This window comes from Hirundo rustica, chromosome 24, assembly GCF_015227805.2.
Source record: "Hirundo rustica isolate bHirRus1 chromosome 24, bHirRus1.pri.v3, whole genome shotgun sequence".
NCBI lineage: Eukaryota > Metazoa > Chordata > Aves > Passeriformes > Hirundinidae > Hirundo > Hirundo rustica.
The window spans coordinates 2,586,537-2,602,373 of NC_053473.1; positions in this window are offsets into that span (position 1 = coordinate 2,586,537).

Consider the following 15,837-nt stretch of genomic DNA (forward strand, 5'->3'; position numbering starts at 1 on the left):
GGAAAACACCCAGCTGCCCCCGAGGCACCGTCTCAAACCCTTTGGCCTTCTTGGCACAGTGAGTCACAGGAGCTATTTTCGACTCCTGCCTTAGGTCGAGGTGAATTATCAGCAAACCATGTGTCCCACGGCTCCAGCTCCCCGGGAATGAACCCTTGTGGAAATCAGTCTCCCAGCGCTTTGCCAGCGGCCTGTGTGGCAATAGCATCATCTCCATGCGGGGAAACTGAGGCACAGTGACCCAACTCGCTGGAGATCTTTCGTGGCGGAGCTTGAGCTCACCTGCTTTCCCCTGCCCTCTTTCCTCAGGCTGAGATTTGCTGTGAGAGCTCCCAGCTTTAATCCCCCGATGTCCCCACGTCCCCCCGGCCGGGGATTGAATCCTGCAGGAGACCAAAGCCCTGCCCCCTCTCAGTGTGAAACCAGGGTGAAACTTGTCCCTTCCCAGGCCTCCTGTGACATTTCCCCACTGCTGGGGCAGTGAGGGGGGCCAGGTGCTGGTTTCAGGCACCTGGAGCCCCCCTCAAGACCAAGAGTCTCATGTTTTGCGTTTTACAGTGACTGTTCCAAGGGCAAATCTGCCTCCGTGACACATCGAAACTGCATCACTCAGCCTGCAAGTTGGTGGGGGTTTTAAAGAGGAAAAAACACTTTATTCACCATAAAAAACCCCAAACTAACCGCAAAACCTTTCCAGTGTGTAAAGCTGAGTCAAATTTAGCAGCTTCAGCTAAAGAAACATTTTGAAAGCTGTAATGGGAGCGTTTCTTTCATCCCTTTCCAAGCTTTTGGTCCCTTACCTCCAGGGTAATATTTTTGTGTCCTTATTCACTGGGTTTATTACAGTTAGGAGGGGGTTAAGCAACCCCCAAAAATGAAACAACAGCTCCTGTTACAAACTGCAACAGCCACTTCAGCGGCCCTCAAATACCGCAGAGGCACGTGTGTGAATACGAGGGGCAAGCGGGTGTCGGGATGGAGATCTCACCCCCCGAGAAAGCTGTGAGAGAAACAGAAGCGGCAAAATGTCACTTCAGGTCACCCAAAATCCTCCATCTCTCTCCCTGAAACGGGCAGGCAGGGCTGGGGCCCTCAGCATCAGCCCCGAGGGAATCCAGCCGTGCTCTGCCAAGCGTGCAGCACGGATGTGCCGTGGCAGCCCCCGTCTCAGTGCCAGGCTACTCCGTGGAGTAGATTACTCTCTGTAGAGTGCCCTCACTCGCAGGGGTGCACACACATGCCTAGGTGTGTGTGGATCCCCCCCCAAAGCACATAGATTAGGCTCCTTTTGCACCAGTTTGGCTCCTGCCCTCGTTAATAAACGCCTGATCTAATCAAGGCGCAACTGTGAATGCCAAGGGCCTGGATTTCACCCTGCGGGTGGGTCTGCACCTTCTGGGAGCGGAGCAGGATGTGGGCAGAGCAGACAATGAGCCCCCCACCCTCGCCAGGGCGGAGGGCTCGCTCTGTTGCTCTAGCAGGGTGTTTCCAAACAAAACCTCGATAAAGCCAAAACGTGAAGCAGGAGAAGATGATGTGTGAATTGCCGTGGAAAAGCGGGAGGGGAAACTCCAGGAAGGACCCAGCCCTCAGGCTGGGGGAGGAGCAGCAAAGGCAGCGCAGCCTGCCTGCAAGGATGGCAGGACGCAAAGGAGCTTTGCTGGAATTCACAGATACTAAAAGTGACTTTGGGACAGACGGACGGACTGTCCGTGCTCAGCCCGACTCCCGCCCGCGCCGGGAATGGCTCCCATTTCCCAGAGTTTGCAGCCGCGTTACGGGATGAGGGGATTTGTGATAACATTCTTGGATGTGTTATATGCATGACAAATATCCCAGGGGTTTTGAACTCCGGGTGGAAGGAGCGGCATCTCCACCCAGCTCCTTCCTGGAAACTTTGCTAATCCAACACAGCCCGTCTGACCAGGAGGGCAGCGCTCTCCCTGCAGCTGGGTACCCTCAAATGTGCTATTTTGCCCGCTCTGAAGTTTCCTTTCTCTGCTTCGGCTTCGGGATGGGAAAAGGAACCGATTCTTCTCTCTCGAGTTTCATTCTCGTTCAGAATCGAAAGCTGCTGGAGATGCTGGGCTCGTTGTCAGAGACCCAGGGTTCGCTCTGCCCCGCGAAATATCTCCCCGTACCCTGGGAGCGGGGGATGGAGAAGGAAGGAGCAAAAAGCGCTGGCTCAGGGAGAGCCGGCAGGTGCCGGTGCTGAGGCGCCGCGACGAGCCCGTGCCGCCCTCTGCTGTCAGTCTCAGCCTCCCCAAACGGGCGGCTTTGCAGAAAATCCCCTCATTTTAAATATTTCTTCCTCTTTTCAAAGCGTTTCCAGCCCTCTCGTGTCCTGAAAGGCTTCATCTCCCTTAGGGCTTGGTCGACCTGGCCACGGGCAAGGTGAACTTTGTGTTCAAGAAAGGACTGGACTCGGTGCTCTGGTCTAATTGTCGAGGTGGGGAACAGCCAAAGGTCAGACTGGATGATCTCAGGTATTTTCCAGCCTAAACAATTCTGTGGTTGAATTCAAATGTGGCACATTCCTCTAGACTCAAAGTACAGGTGAGGCCACCATGCTCTGGAGGTTCCCCCTTGGCTGGGGGCGATGGAATTAATTCTTTATCCACTGCCAAGTTGCTGTTTGGCAAGAGATGGATGTTGTGAAACAGGAGCTCCTGGCTCTGCTGAAAGTCACCTACACTGCCTCTGGTGGGGGCTGGAGTTGGAGCCAGTGTGACAAAAACACCCTTGAAGGGTCAGCAGAGGCAGCTTCAGAACCTGGGCTCTTGTCTGGCTTCATTTGCAGGCACAAAGTGCTTGGGCTGTTCCTCTCCCCTTGTTTGCCCAGCTCATGGTTGGGGTTTTTGCCAGGTGAAGGGGAGGATAAACACAGGTTTTTCCCCACCCGTGTGTGGGTTTTTCCTTGCATGTAAAGTCCAGGCCATCCCCGGGGGCTGCATTGCCCTTTCCCAGCACTGCGAGCTTCGTTTCACACCGCAGAGTTTGTAAACAAGACCTAGTGGAGAAGGCAGCAGGTCCTGCCACGCGCCCCTGGGCAGCTCCCGCACCCCCAGGGATGCTCGGGCAAGGGGCTGATGAGCTCCTGTGTGCCGCAGGAACGCGGGTGTACAGCCCCCCGGAGCGGATCCGCTTCCACTGCTACCACGGCCACTCAGCCACCATCTGGTCCCTGGGCGTCCTGCTCTACAACATGGTGTGTGGGGACGTCCCCTTCGAGCAGGACGAGGACATCATCCGGGGACAGCTCTTCTTCCGGCGGCGCATCTCTCTCGGTGGGTGCCCGGCTCTGGGACATTGGGCTGTGGGAGGCAGCAGCTCACAGGGAGCTGTGGAGGGGCCTCATCTCCCGTGGGGGGCTGGAGGAGGTGGCACATGCATCCTGCTCCCTCCCAAACAGCGGGGACGGGGAGGGCTGGGCACAGCTCGGACACTGCGGATGGTGGCACAGGGTGGTCAGGAGCCTGCTCTGACTGACCCCTGCTTGCTTGGGTTTCTCTCCCCAGAGTGCCAACACCTCATCAGGTGGTGTTTGTCCATGTATAGTAAATTAATAAATTAAATATTTGTGTGTGTGTGTGCGTGTGTGTAAGCAGAGTGGTATTTTTTATCTTTTTTTTTTGAATCTCAGAATAGTTTGGGTGGAAAGAACCTTAAGTTCATCCAGTTCCACCCCTGCCATGGCAGGGACAACTTCCACTGTCCCAGGCTGCTCCAAGCTCCATCCAGTCTGGCCTTGGACACTTCCAGGGGCAGCCACAGCTTCTCTGGGTACCTGTGCCAGGGCCTCCCCACCCTCACAGGGAAGGATTTTTCCCACAATATCCCATCTGTCCCTGCCCTCTGGCAGTGGGAAGCCATTCCCCTTGTCCTGTCACTCCAGGCCCTTGTCCAAGGTCCCTCTCCAGCTCTCTTTAGGCCCCTTTAGGCTCTCAGGTGTCCCCGGAGCCTTTCCTTCTCCAGGTGGAGCATTCCCAGCCTGGCTCCAGAGCAGAGGGAATCGATTTTCACTTCTTGTTCGCCTTCCCCCGACACCGCCCCCGCCCCGAGCCAAGATGGCGCCGCCGGGGGCGCTGAGGCGGCCGGGGGGCGCCGCCTGCAGCACCCACTGCGCTCGCTGGGCGGCGCCAGCCAGAGCGGGGCTGGGTCCTAGTGCGCATGCGGTCACTGCTCAGGCGACAAAACTACATCTCCCGGCATGCACCGCGACCCCATCCCGGCCACCGAGCAGCCTGGAGACGAAAGACTCCAGTTCCCGGCATGCTCCAGGGAAGAAAATGTGAGCACCTGACTCTAGGCTCCGCTGTTTTCTGACCCTGCGGGGACACCGTCCTGTCCGACAACCCGGAAGTGCCGCCGAGACCCGCGTGGGTCCCACATGGCGCCGCTCGTCCTGGTGCCCTCCCCGGACATCCCCGGGCGATCGGGCCGCGACACCGCGCCCGGCCCTCCTCGCCCTCCCGGTGAGCCCGCAGCGCCCGTCCCACCCTGCCTCCATACCTTCTCCCTCGGTGTAATGGCGCCGTTGGGCCGTTCCGTTCTTGACCCACGCCGGCCCCGGTACCGGCAGCACCGGCCCGTCCATCATCAGCCATCCCTGCACAGGGCGGGACCCTTACCCTCAGCTCCCCACAACCCACACCGGGGCTCCCCCTGCCCGCACCGGGGGCTCCTCCAGTCCCGGTCACGGCTGGAGCCCGGCAGGAGCGCGCGGCTGTCGCTTGACCCCGCAGTGTCACCTCCTGTGTCACCTCCCTCACAGCCTGGCCCGGGCCAAAGGGAGGACAGAGGAGCCCTCGGGTGTTTGTTCAGTGCTGTGGCAAACCCGAGGGAAAAGCTCCTCGTGAGACACCGAAACCCACGCAGCAAACAGGAAGGGGAGTGCTAGGAAAATTAATACACGAACACCAGAGGTTTGTGTCCAAAAAGGAGACAGAGGAGTGCTTTTACTTTATTTGAATAAAGGGAGAGGCCATGGGGCATTTCCCCTGGGGTGTCTCAGATTTTCAGAGGATGAAGCCTCCTTTTTATCCCAATTTCCCTCTCTCTTTCCCCATTCGCTGAGGTACTTGAGAGGTGCAGACCTCCCGAAATGCCTAAGGCCTTAAGATTCCCCTTTTAATATATAACCTCCCCTAATTTTTAATTCTTATGGGATTTATGGGTTTTCCCCATTGTTACTTCCATCTTTCAATATCCAGTTTCATTTACCAACAAACCTATGGTTTTTTTGCTGGAGGAACCCCGGAGCGCTCTGCTCCCAGCATGGAACGGGCTTGGGTTGCACTGGGGGAGGTTTAGGGTGGATATTTGGGAAAATTTCTCCACAGAAAGGGTTGTCCAGCCCTGGCACGGCTGCCCAGGGCAGGGATGGAGTCTCCATCTCTGGAGGGATTTAAAAGACATGTGGATGTGGCACTTGGGGACACGGGTTAGGGGTGGCCTTGGCAGTGCTGGGGGTGCTTGGACTCTGATCTCTGTGGGCTTTTCTAACGATTCTCTCTCTATTTTGTGCACCCAGCAATCTCTCTACAAGACATTTTTCCTGACAGTGAATCCAGTACCAGGACAAACACTCCCCTCTGGCTGCTGCTCTCTGGTTTATTGTCCTGCATTTTAGACTACTGAGGTATTTATTGTATCTGCTTGTGTTTGCAGTTGATTTGCTTTAATAAAATGCATGAAACCGATTTTGTGAAGAACAACTGTGTTATTTCCACATGACTGCAGTGTGTGCTTAAATGATTACTTGAGGATTTGTCTGTAATTATGGAAAAGAGCTTCACACATTGCTGCATTTCGTTGGTATTTGCTTTTTTTTTTTTTTTGCTTCTGCACAAAACTCTTTGTTGACAGTTTTTAATGTGTAGCTGAGCACCAGGGCAGCTTCCAGGAACCCTGTGGAATTCCCAGGTGCGGGATTTTCTGCAGAAGGACTGGAGAGGCAGGAGACTTAAGATTTCCAAAGGTTTTTGGGTAGCTGGGATGGTGTCCAGCCGGGTTTTCCGAGCATCCCTGGGACTGGCAAACCCCAGACAAGCCCCCAGTGCTTCTGGGGAGTGAGGCAGGGACCTGCTGAAGGCAGCAGAGCACGTTTTAAAGCGCTGCTCTAAGAGCTGGGAGTCTCCAAGGTGCGTTTGATGCCTCTACCCAGGATTTCCTGGGGCATCCTGGCAGGACCGTGCTTTCAGAGGAAACCGGTGCTGTTTAAACTGTGGCGTTTTGGGGGCAGCCTGGTTGGGTCGGAGGCTGTGGGGACATCGTGAGAGAGTCCCCAAGCGCTCCCCGCACTGCCCACAGCACGGGGGAGGCTTTGGGTGGATCCGAGATCAGCGGATTTGGGCGCCCTGGCAGATGTTCTCATTGTTCAGAACACAGAAAAACCCCTTGGGCCGTTCCTCCTGCCCCCACGGCATCGCCTTTAATCACAGGAGGGGAATGCGAGGTGCAAATTGCTGCTCCTCCTGCCTCTGCCCTCGGCTGCCACACCGGGGGACACCGGGGACACTGAGGGACACAGGGGGACACAGGGGGAAATAGGGGGACACTGACGGACACCGGGGGACACTGAGGGACACAGGGGGACACAGAGGGACACTGAGGGACACCGGGGACACTGAGGGACATGGGGACACTGGGGGACACAGAGGGACACTGAGGGACACCGAGGGACACCGGGGACACTGAGGGACATGGGGACACTGGGGGACACAGAGGGACACCGGGGGACACAGGGGGACACTGAGGGACACCGAGAGACACCGGGGAACATCGAGGGACATGGGGACACTGGGGGACACAGAGGGACACTGAGGGACACCGGGAGACACAGGGGGAAGCAGGGGGACAGAGAGGGACACCGAGGGACACGGGGACACTGAGGGACAACAAGGGACACCGGGGAACACCAGGGGACACTGGGGAACACTAGGGGACACCAAGGGACACCGGGGGACACCAGGGGACACAGGGGACTCCAAGGGACATCGAAGGACACAGGGGGACACTGAGGGACATGGGGACACAGAGGGACACTGAGGGACACCGAGGGACACGGGGGAATCAGGGGAAAACCGGGGCACACGGAGGGACACCGGGGGACACGGAGGGACACCGAGGGACACCGGGGGACACGGAGGGACACGGAGGGACACCCGCCTGCCTTCGCTGAGCACGGTGTGCCAGCTCTGCCCTCGGGCAGCGCAGCAGGGCCTGGGCTGCCTCCTCCTAGAACACCCCAAGTAACGAGCGTGAGCAAGGTCCAGAAAGCGTAAATAGCGCAGATCAGGGCAAAGGAGGGTACAGAAACGCAAATAATGGTAAAAAAGGCTCAGAACGGCCGGGACCGGCGGGAGCAGCTCGGAGCTGCGCGACCACCGGGGGGAGACAGAGCTGCGGGCCCGCCGCACCGAGGGACAGGGGACAACGAGGGACACCGGGGGACAACGAGGAACACCGGGGGACACCGGGAGACACCGGGAGACAAGCGTGGCGGCCCCGCGTCCCCTGCCCTGCCCGGCCGAGCGCTCTGAGGGGCGGCCGCGGTTCGGCGGGAGGGGGAGAGGCGGCGGGCGGGGGCTGCAGTACCGGCTGTGGCCGCGGGAGGGCGCGCGGAGCACGGGCCAGGGCGGGAGCTCGAAACGGAGCGAAAACCGCGATTGTACAAAAATTCCATCAGCAAAAACACTGATTGTACAAATTCCATCACTAAACTGTGATTGTACAAAAATTCCATCACTAAACTGTGATTGTACAAAAATTCCGTCACAAAAAACACTGATTGTACAAATTCCATCACTAAACTGTGATTGTACAAAAATTCCATCAGCAAAAATACTGATTGTACAAATTCCATCACTAAACTGTGATTGTACAAAAATTCCATCAGCAAAAATACTGATTGTACAAATTCCATCACTAAACTGTGATTGTACAAAAATTCCGTCAGCAAAAACAGTGATTGTACAAACTCCATCACAAAAAACACTGATTGTACAAAAATTCCATCACTAAACTGTGATTTTACAAACATTCCGTCAGCAAAACACTGATTGTACAAATTCCATTAGCAAAAACACTGATTGTACAAATTCCATCACAAAAAACACTGATTGTACAAAAATTCCATCACTAAACTGTGATTGTGCAAAAATTCCATCACAAAAAACACTGATTGTACAAATTCCATCAGCAAAAACTGTGATTGTACAAATTCCATTAGCAAAAACTGCCTTTGTACAAATTCCATCACCAAAACCTGCCATTGTACAAATTCCATCACTAAACTGTGAATGTACAAATTCCATCACCAAAACCGTGATTGTACAAATTCCATCACCAAAAACACTGATTGTACAAATTCCATCACCAAAAACTGCCTTTGTACAAATTCCATCACTAAACTGTGAATGTACAAATTCCATCACCAAAAACACCGATCGTACAAATTTCATCATAAAAACTGCCATTGTACAATTTCCATCACTGAACTGTGATTGTACAAATTCCATCACCAAAAACTCTGATTGTACAAATTCTATCAGCAAAATCTCTGATTGTACAAATTCCAAAACTGTGCCTCAACAGCACCTCTGTCACAGCGGAAAAGCGTTGATGATCTTGAGCAGACAAATTCACAGTGAGAGGCTCCCTTCCTGTCAATCCTTGTACCTGAACCAGGAGGAATTTCCTTAAGAGGCGCTCGCAGTAATCAGCAATGCTGATCCCAAGGGGATTCCTGATGTGCCACGTGCAGAAAATCTCTATTAATAAAAGATTGAAGCTGCAAACAGAAGTGTCCAAGGCCAGGTTGGACAGAGCTCGGGGCAGCCTGGGACAGTGGAAGGTGTCCCTGCCATGGCAGGGGGTGGCACTGGATGATCATTAATGTCCCTTCCCACACAAACCAGGATTCTGTGATTCCTTCAGCTTCTAACAGTGTAAATGCTGATGGCATTCGCTGTTTCTCCTCTCAAACACTTCCTGCTCCTTCCTTTCCTGTTTGCTCCCCCTTCTGTGTTTGCACGCTTCCTTGGAAAAATGTCACTGAAATGAACAATTCAAATGAACAATTCTGGTCACGGCGCTTCTCTTCCAGATTGGTCCTCGGGGGCTTACCCTGCAAAACCAACAAATCTACCTTCCCAGCCTGGCCTGGCTGTCTCAGAGTGGTTTTGGGAGCACTGAAGTGGGCTTTGAGGATGTCTTGGGTGTTCTGGGGCAGGATTGAGCCAGTGCTCATCTGAGTTGGTGATTAAAGGGAGGAAAGGGAAAGGGGAGCGAAAAAGAAAACAAGAGTGATGGGACAAGGGAAGGTGAATTTTTAAGGTGGGGAGGAAGAGGGAGAAGGAGAAATGAGGGGCAAGTGTGAGGGCAAAGGAGAAAGAGAAAAAGGATGGGCAGGAAAAATGAGGGTGAGATGGGAGGGGAACAAGGACAGAAGTAAGAATTTAAGAAATCAAGTTGGGAGAGGAAGGGAGGAGGGGAAAAAAAAAAAAAAAAAAGCAGGTGGGAAGTGAAGAAAGGAAGGAAAAGGAGGAAGAGAGGGTGAGGGGAAATGAACTGGGAGAAGAAACCTGTGAGGCCGAGGAGCTGCCCTGTGGATACCCTGGGCAGCATCTCCCCCTGCCAGGGCTGTGCAGAGACACTGAGAAAAAGATGGACCTGAGTGAGAATTCAGAAGAGGAGGGGAGAGCCGGGGGTGGGTTTTAAGAGAAGTTGCCCAGAGTGTGGAGATGCCTTTGAGAAATCAAAGGTGGGAAGCCGGGAGGAAGCGCTGGCTCGGGACCCCCAGCCTGGGATCCAGTGGGAGATGCTGGGAGGGGGAAGGAAGCGAAGAAAAAGGGAATTCCAAGTCTCCAAGGGCAGCAGTGGGGGTGTGACTGAGGGATGCCAGAGCTCTGAGGGCAGGAAGGAACCTCAGAGCAGTGGGAACTGCAGCTCCCTTTGGTTTGCAGTGTCCCTGCCCTGAAGTGCCAAGCAGGATGTTCCAGAGCAGTGGAACTGTGGCTGAGCCAGGGGGAATTGCAGCAGCTGTGTCCCACACACTCGTTCTGTTTGTTGAAATACCAGCCAAGACTATTGCCCCCTCCAACTTTAATAATTCCAGGAAATATCTAAGTATCCAATGTGCAAGTGTGTTAATGTTTATTTTTACAAAAAGCTAACTGCACTATTTTAAGATCAATTCAAGCTTCAGTATTTTCCACCTACTTAACTCTGAGTTTAGACAGAAGATTTAAGACTGCAGCACCTGACAGTTAGAATACTTCAAAGAAGTCTACAAGTAGTAGACAAGACACATTTAATTAGTTCTCCATCTCCCCACTCAAAAGCTGTTTCCTTCTCTGCAGGCTGCACCTCTGCTCCTCGGGGCACCCCGAAGACCCCCACAGCCAAAGCAGGTGTCCCACCTTAGATCTCTGTGCTTGTCCAGTGTGGGAGCTCCTCTGCAGAGAGCTTCTCTGCTTTCCTTTTTAGATGGATATTGGCACTAAGGCTGTGCAGGGCGATGGACATGTCTCTAAATCAAAAATACAGCCTGAAAAACGGAATTAAATTAAAAACACACACTTTGTGGTGGAAGCCAGCCTTCATCTTGAAGAGACAAGGCCCAGTGAGTTCCAACATCTTCTCGGAGTTAGGAGATTCTTGTGGTCATTACAAAGCAGCTTTTCCTCTTGCTGCTGACACGAAGTTGTGGAGGAAGAAGTGAAGACCTTGGAGGGCTTGTGTCACACTGCTCTGAGTTTGGAGCTGTCCACTCACTCTCTAGAAATATTTCTTCCACCACAGTGCCCATCTCGCAGGGTTACTGTGACAGCACTTCTGCCCAGACTTTGTGAAAAATCTGTGCAATAAAAATCACAAATTAGTGCAGAGCGGAAATACATTAACTAAGCTCTAAATAACACACATACTAAACAGAAAATAAAAGAGATTTTCTGACAGAGGTGAGTGTTCTGGTCGATGTCCCAGGGCTGTATCAGACAGAATCAGAATTTTGAATTTGCTGCCAGTTGTGGAGGAGGCTCTGCATCTCTTCCTTTGTGTTTGATTTGAGGTTGGTGGGGTTATGATGTTGTACGTGGTGTGGGGTTTGGGGGATTTTTTGGGTTGGTTTGTTTGTTTGCTTGTTTTAATATGTTTCTTTCTTGCACCATCTTTCGTGCTTAGGAAATTTACCATAAACATTTGGGTTTTCTTGTAATACAATCCCTTTTCTTCTCCTTAAGAGATGATGAGCATAAGGAAATCATCACCAGTGGGTTGGGCTGAGTGAACTCAAACCCACTGCCTCCACACCCTCTCCAAAAAGCTTCTCCTGCACGGAAATCCACCTCACGTTCCATCCGAGCTTCCTCCTTCCCTCTCCTTCCACGTTTGTCCCAGAGGAGACAGCTCGGAGCAGTCCAGCCCAGGGCTCTCCTTCCCCTGCAGGACCACAAACGTGCGCTGGTCCATACTGGGAAGGATCAGAAAGGGCAGCAGAAGAGCTGGGGAGGAACAAATGGGCCACCCAGGCTGACCTGAGGCTGCTGCAGCCGGAGCTGGGTGGTCTCAGCCTCCCCTCTCCCCAGCACCCTCCGGCCGGGTCATTCTCGGTGGGTGGGCGAGAGAAATCCTGGTCACGAGGAGGAAAAGTGTTTGCCACAGCCCTTATCCAAGGGAAAACTCACCCCAGGCTCCACCAAGGTTCAGTTCTGAGTGCTTTGTGCTGCCCGACCCGAGGGGGATCGGATGAACTGCGGTGTGCGCTGGATCATTGGAATGTGCCTGCTGAAGGGGGAAGGGCGATATCAGGAGATAGGAAAGGGTCTTCGGGCCTGAGATGCCAATTCCTCAAGTTTTCCTTCAAAATCATTGGGGTTTTTTACAATTTTAAAGCTTTCCGTGAGTCCCCTGTGGGTGAGCGACCTCCCCAAACCCTTGAGGTGCTGCCCTGCCCCGTTCCAGGCTCGTGTGTCTGTGCTCCCACTCTCACCTGGCTCTGCAGTGCAGGGAACCACAGAAATCAGGGAATCCTGGAATGGTTTGGGTTGGAAAGGACCTTGAAGCTCATCCGGTGTCACCCCTGCCATGGGCAGGGACACCTCCCACTGTCCCAGGGTGCTCCAAGCTCCGTCCAGCCCGGCCTTGGGCACTGCCATGGATCCAGGGGCAGCCACAGCTGCTCTGGGCACCCTGTGCCAGGGTCTGCCCACCCTCACTGGGATGGATTCCTTCCCCAAATCCCATCTAAACTCTACTCCTTTAGTTTAAAACAATTCCCCATTATCACTCCCTGCCCATGAGGAGTCTGGAAAGTCATTTCATGGCTTCCTCCAACAACTTAGAAGTTTCCTGAGAAGTTTGGGTGCGTGGAATGGCACTGACAAACCCATGCCCTGGATCAGAGCACAGAGAGATGAACCCTGGATCGTGAGGGACAGCGACTGCAAACCTTTCTTGAGGGTTAGAGTTCCAGAGTTGTGTCTTTCAGGAGCTCATCATTTCCTCCAGCAACACCCAAAATTCCAGACATGGAGTGTGAATTCCACAGTGATCCTAAGCCACAGATCAGAGCAATCAGAGCAATATCTCAGTCAGAAACTCCAGGCAGAGACATCAGCCCTGAGCAACAACCACTAAAATGGAGTGAAAACCTGGAAATGCTGTTAACAGCTGCTTTGCAGCTACTTTGGGGGTGATTTTTTGGGAGGGAAACAAGGCAGAATAGTAGATCCTGGCTGCAAAATGGTTATTTCTGGGAAGTCTTTTACTCTAAAAACACATTTAACATGTACACAATTCCAAAAACTCCCTCTCCACAATTAAGGCGTTGAATGGTGCTTCCTATGATGAGCCTCAGGAAAAAAAGGGGCCAAAACAACTTTGAATGCCACGTGAGGTAATCTTAAACCAAATCAAAGGTGACTTTAGCATTCAGAATGAGCAGGTTGGGTGTCGAAGGCAGGACAGTGACTGGCTGAGAGCTCTTGCTGCTGTTCTGGGGCAGAACCGGGCTGCTGCAACAACTCAGGGAGAAAAGATTCCACAGCGAATATTCCTAAACGTGAAAGCTGATGAGAACGAGCACAGGAGGGAAAAACCCGACCAACACAACAGCTTTTATGATCCTGAGTAGCTGACACTTTCGAAACGAAGCTGAAATGACAATATCTGATTTTTTACCTCCGCAGGAGGTGATATCCCAAACTCAGCCCGGTGCAGAGCGGCGAGGGTTTGTGCTGATTTACGATCCGCGCAGCGCAGCTCGCGGGAGTCCGCCAGAGCTCCCGAGCGGCCCCACACACAAACCCCACATTGTGATAAACGTGAAGATGGAGCCGAGCCGTGACCCAAGGACGCTTCTGATGAAAGACAAAGAATTCGGGCAGACCCTGAGGTTCTCTGATGGTCCTGTCCCTCCAAACAATTCCTCCATTTTTCACCAAGCAGCACCATCCAGCCTCAACAGCTAAACTCGACAGGCATTTTTGCCTGCTGGGGTTTTGCAGGGGTTAGTTTGACAACTGATAAAGCCCGTAGTGTTGTGAAATTAAGTCACATTAAATGGATTGAACAGAGAGCATTAATCTGGGCAAATTACTCCCAACCATTAGAAAACCACGGCTGTGGCAAAGTCGGACAACGGTTTCCATTAGAGAATAGGAAATTAATGTCGTATATAACCTCCTTTCTCCTAGACCCTACAGCTCAAGGAAGCTTTTTGTTCTACTGTGAGACAATTTAGAAAATATTTCCTAGATCTGTTTTCCCTGTTCAGTCGCTGTGAGGGGCTGGGATGATGGGTGAGAACACTTTTCTTTTGGAGAACCCTGAACTCCAGCTGAGGGGAGAAGGTGTGGGAAGCAGAGAGAAAACGTAGCATCCTTTTATTTGTTTGGAAGTGTCACTGGAAGTTGAACCAGGCTGGTCACAGTCCTGGAGTGCAATTCCAAGCTCTCTCTTGGCAGAAGCTTTGCCATCTGCAGTGACATCTGGGCAGGAGAGAGGCGTGGAAGAAATGATTCATTCTGCATTTAGGCTGGAGATTACCGGGAAATAGAAGTTTCCTCATGTCTAAAGCTCCTTTTGTCCCCTGAACTCCCTCTTTTGAGATTTTTCTCCCGTATTTCAGCCATCCAATAACCTGCTTCCAGCCAACCACTGCCCACGCACTGTTTTTCCACCTATTGCCATGTTTTCATCATTTAGGGATCCTGGCACCTGCTGTGCTAAGGATGCCTTGCTGCCTCCAGTGCTTCCCCCCTCTTTTCCATGGAAAAGAGTCTTTGTATTCTGCTAGAAGCTGCTCCCTTATCTTATAAAAACACATCAGAGACACACAACCATTGCTTAGACAGGCCTTATTTCTTCTTACAGCGACCCTTCCTTTAGTGAATTTGTGAGTTTTCATTTCAATTATTTATCATCAAAAGGTTCTTTCCCCCCTCTTCCCCGACTGAATCCATAGTGCAGCAGAAAGTTAAAAAAAAAAAAACCAAAACCACAGGAGAAAGCCTCTTATCACTGTGTTTATTATCTCTAGGGCCCATATTCACAGGAAATTAAACATCTGAGCACATCAGTGTAGACTGAAAACAGTCACCCGTGTTATTTATCTGATTATCAGGAATGCTTTTGAGACAAATTTTAGAGGAAAATTTACTCAAGCCCCTTGAGTAAGCGTTTCTCTCCCTGAGTTTCTCTGAGTTACCAAGGGCAGAGCTGAGCAGTTAAATGCACTTTGTACAACAGTCCCAAGCACCCAAAAGGACACCAAAAAGTCCACAAGTCTTGCACAGAATATCAGAATAATCTTTACAAAGATGATAAACAGTCATTACAAATAACATTTACAAAGCATTCTTGGTGAGACACACAAGTGGAGGAAAAATCCAGTGGTTTTATCCACGTGCTTCCCATCTCTCAGCTCCATTCTCAGTCAGCAATATCCCTGTGCCGGCAGCCTGAGGACAAAACTCAGGGTTTTTCATTCTGATCACCAAAATCCTTGTGCTGAATGTTGAAGACCAAGACAAAGCCTTCATTGAGAGGAACAGGCAGAGTGCCTCATTCATGAGGGCAGGGAGAAGGAGTCAGGAAGAAGATGAAATGACATTTTGCAGGCCCGTGGACCGCGCTGAGTGGCGGCACGGGAGCACTTTGGAGCACGTTATCCACACGGGATTCCCTGCATGGAGTGCTCACAGCTGGAGCAGCCCTGATCCCAGCTGGTGACACCCCCAGGGCACTGCCTGCACACGGGGGATGTCACAAACCCTCTCCGGGCTCACAAGGGCTGTTTGGTTCCAAAGGTGGCACAAAGGGGTTCAGCTCAGTGCGAGCTCCAGAGTTCCTCCTGCAGAGCTCCAGAGCTGGCTGAGAGCAGGACAGGAGCAGCATTCCCTGCAGGAGCACTGAGCTCAGCTCATCCCAGGGCTGCAGCCAGGCTGGGAGAGCTGGGAATGCTCAGCTCGGAAAGGAAAAGGCTCCAGGGAGAGCTCCGAACCCCTGGCAGGGGATCCAGGAGAGCTGGAGAGGGACAAGGGCTGGAGGGACAGGACACAGGGAATGGCTTCCCACTGCCAGAGGGCAGGGATGGGTGGGAGATTGGGAAGGAAATGTTCCCTGGGAGGGTGGGGAGGGGCTGGGCTGGAATTTCCAGAGAAGCTGCGGCTGTTCCTGGATCCCGGGAAGTGTCCCAGGACAGGTTTGGACGGGGCTTGGAGCAGCCTGGGATGGTGGAAGGTCCCTGCTTGTGGCAGGGATGGAACAGGATGAGCTTTAAGGTCCTTTCCAACCCAAACCAGTCTGGGATTCCATGATCTGGAGAGTGGG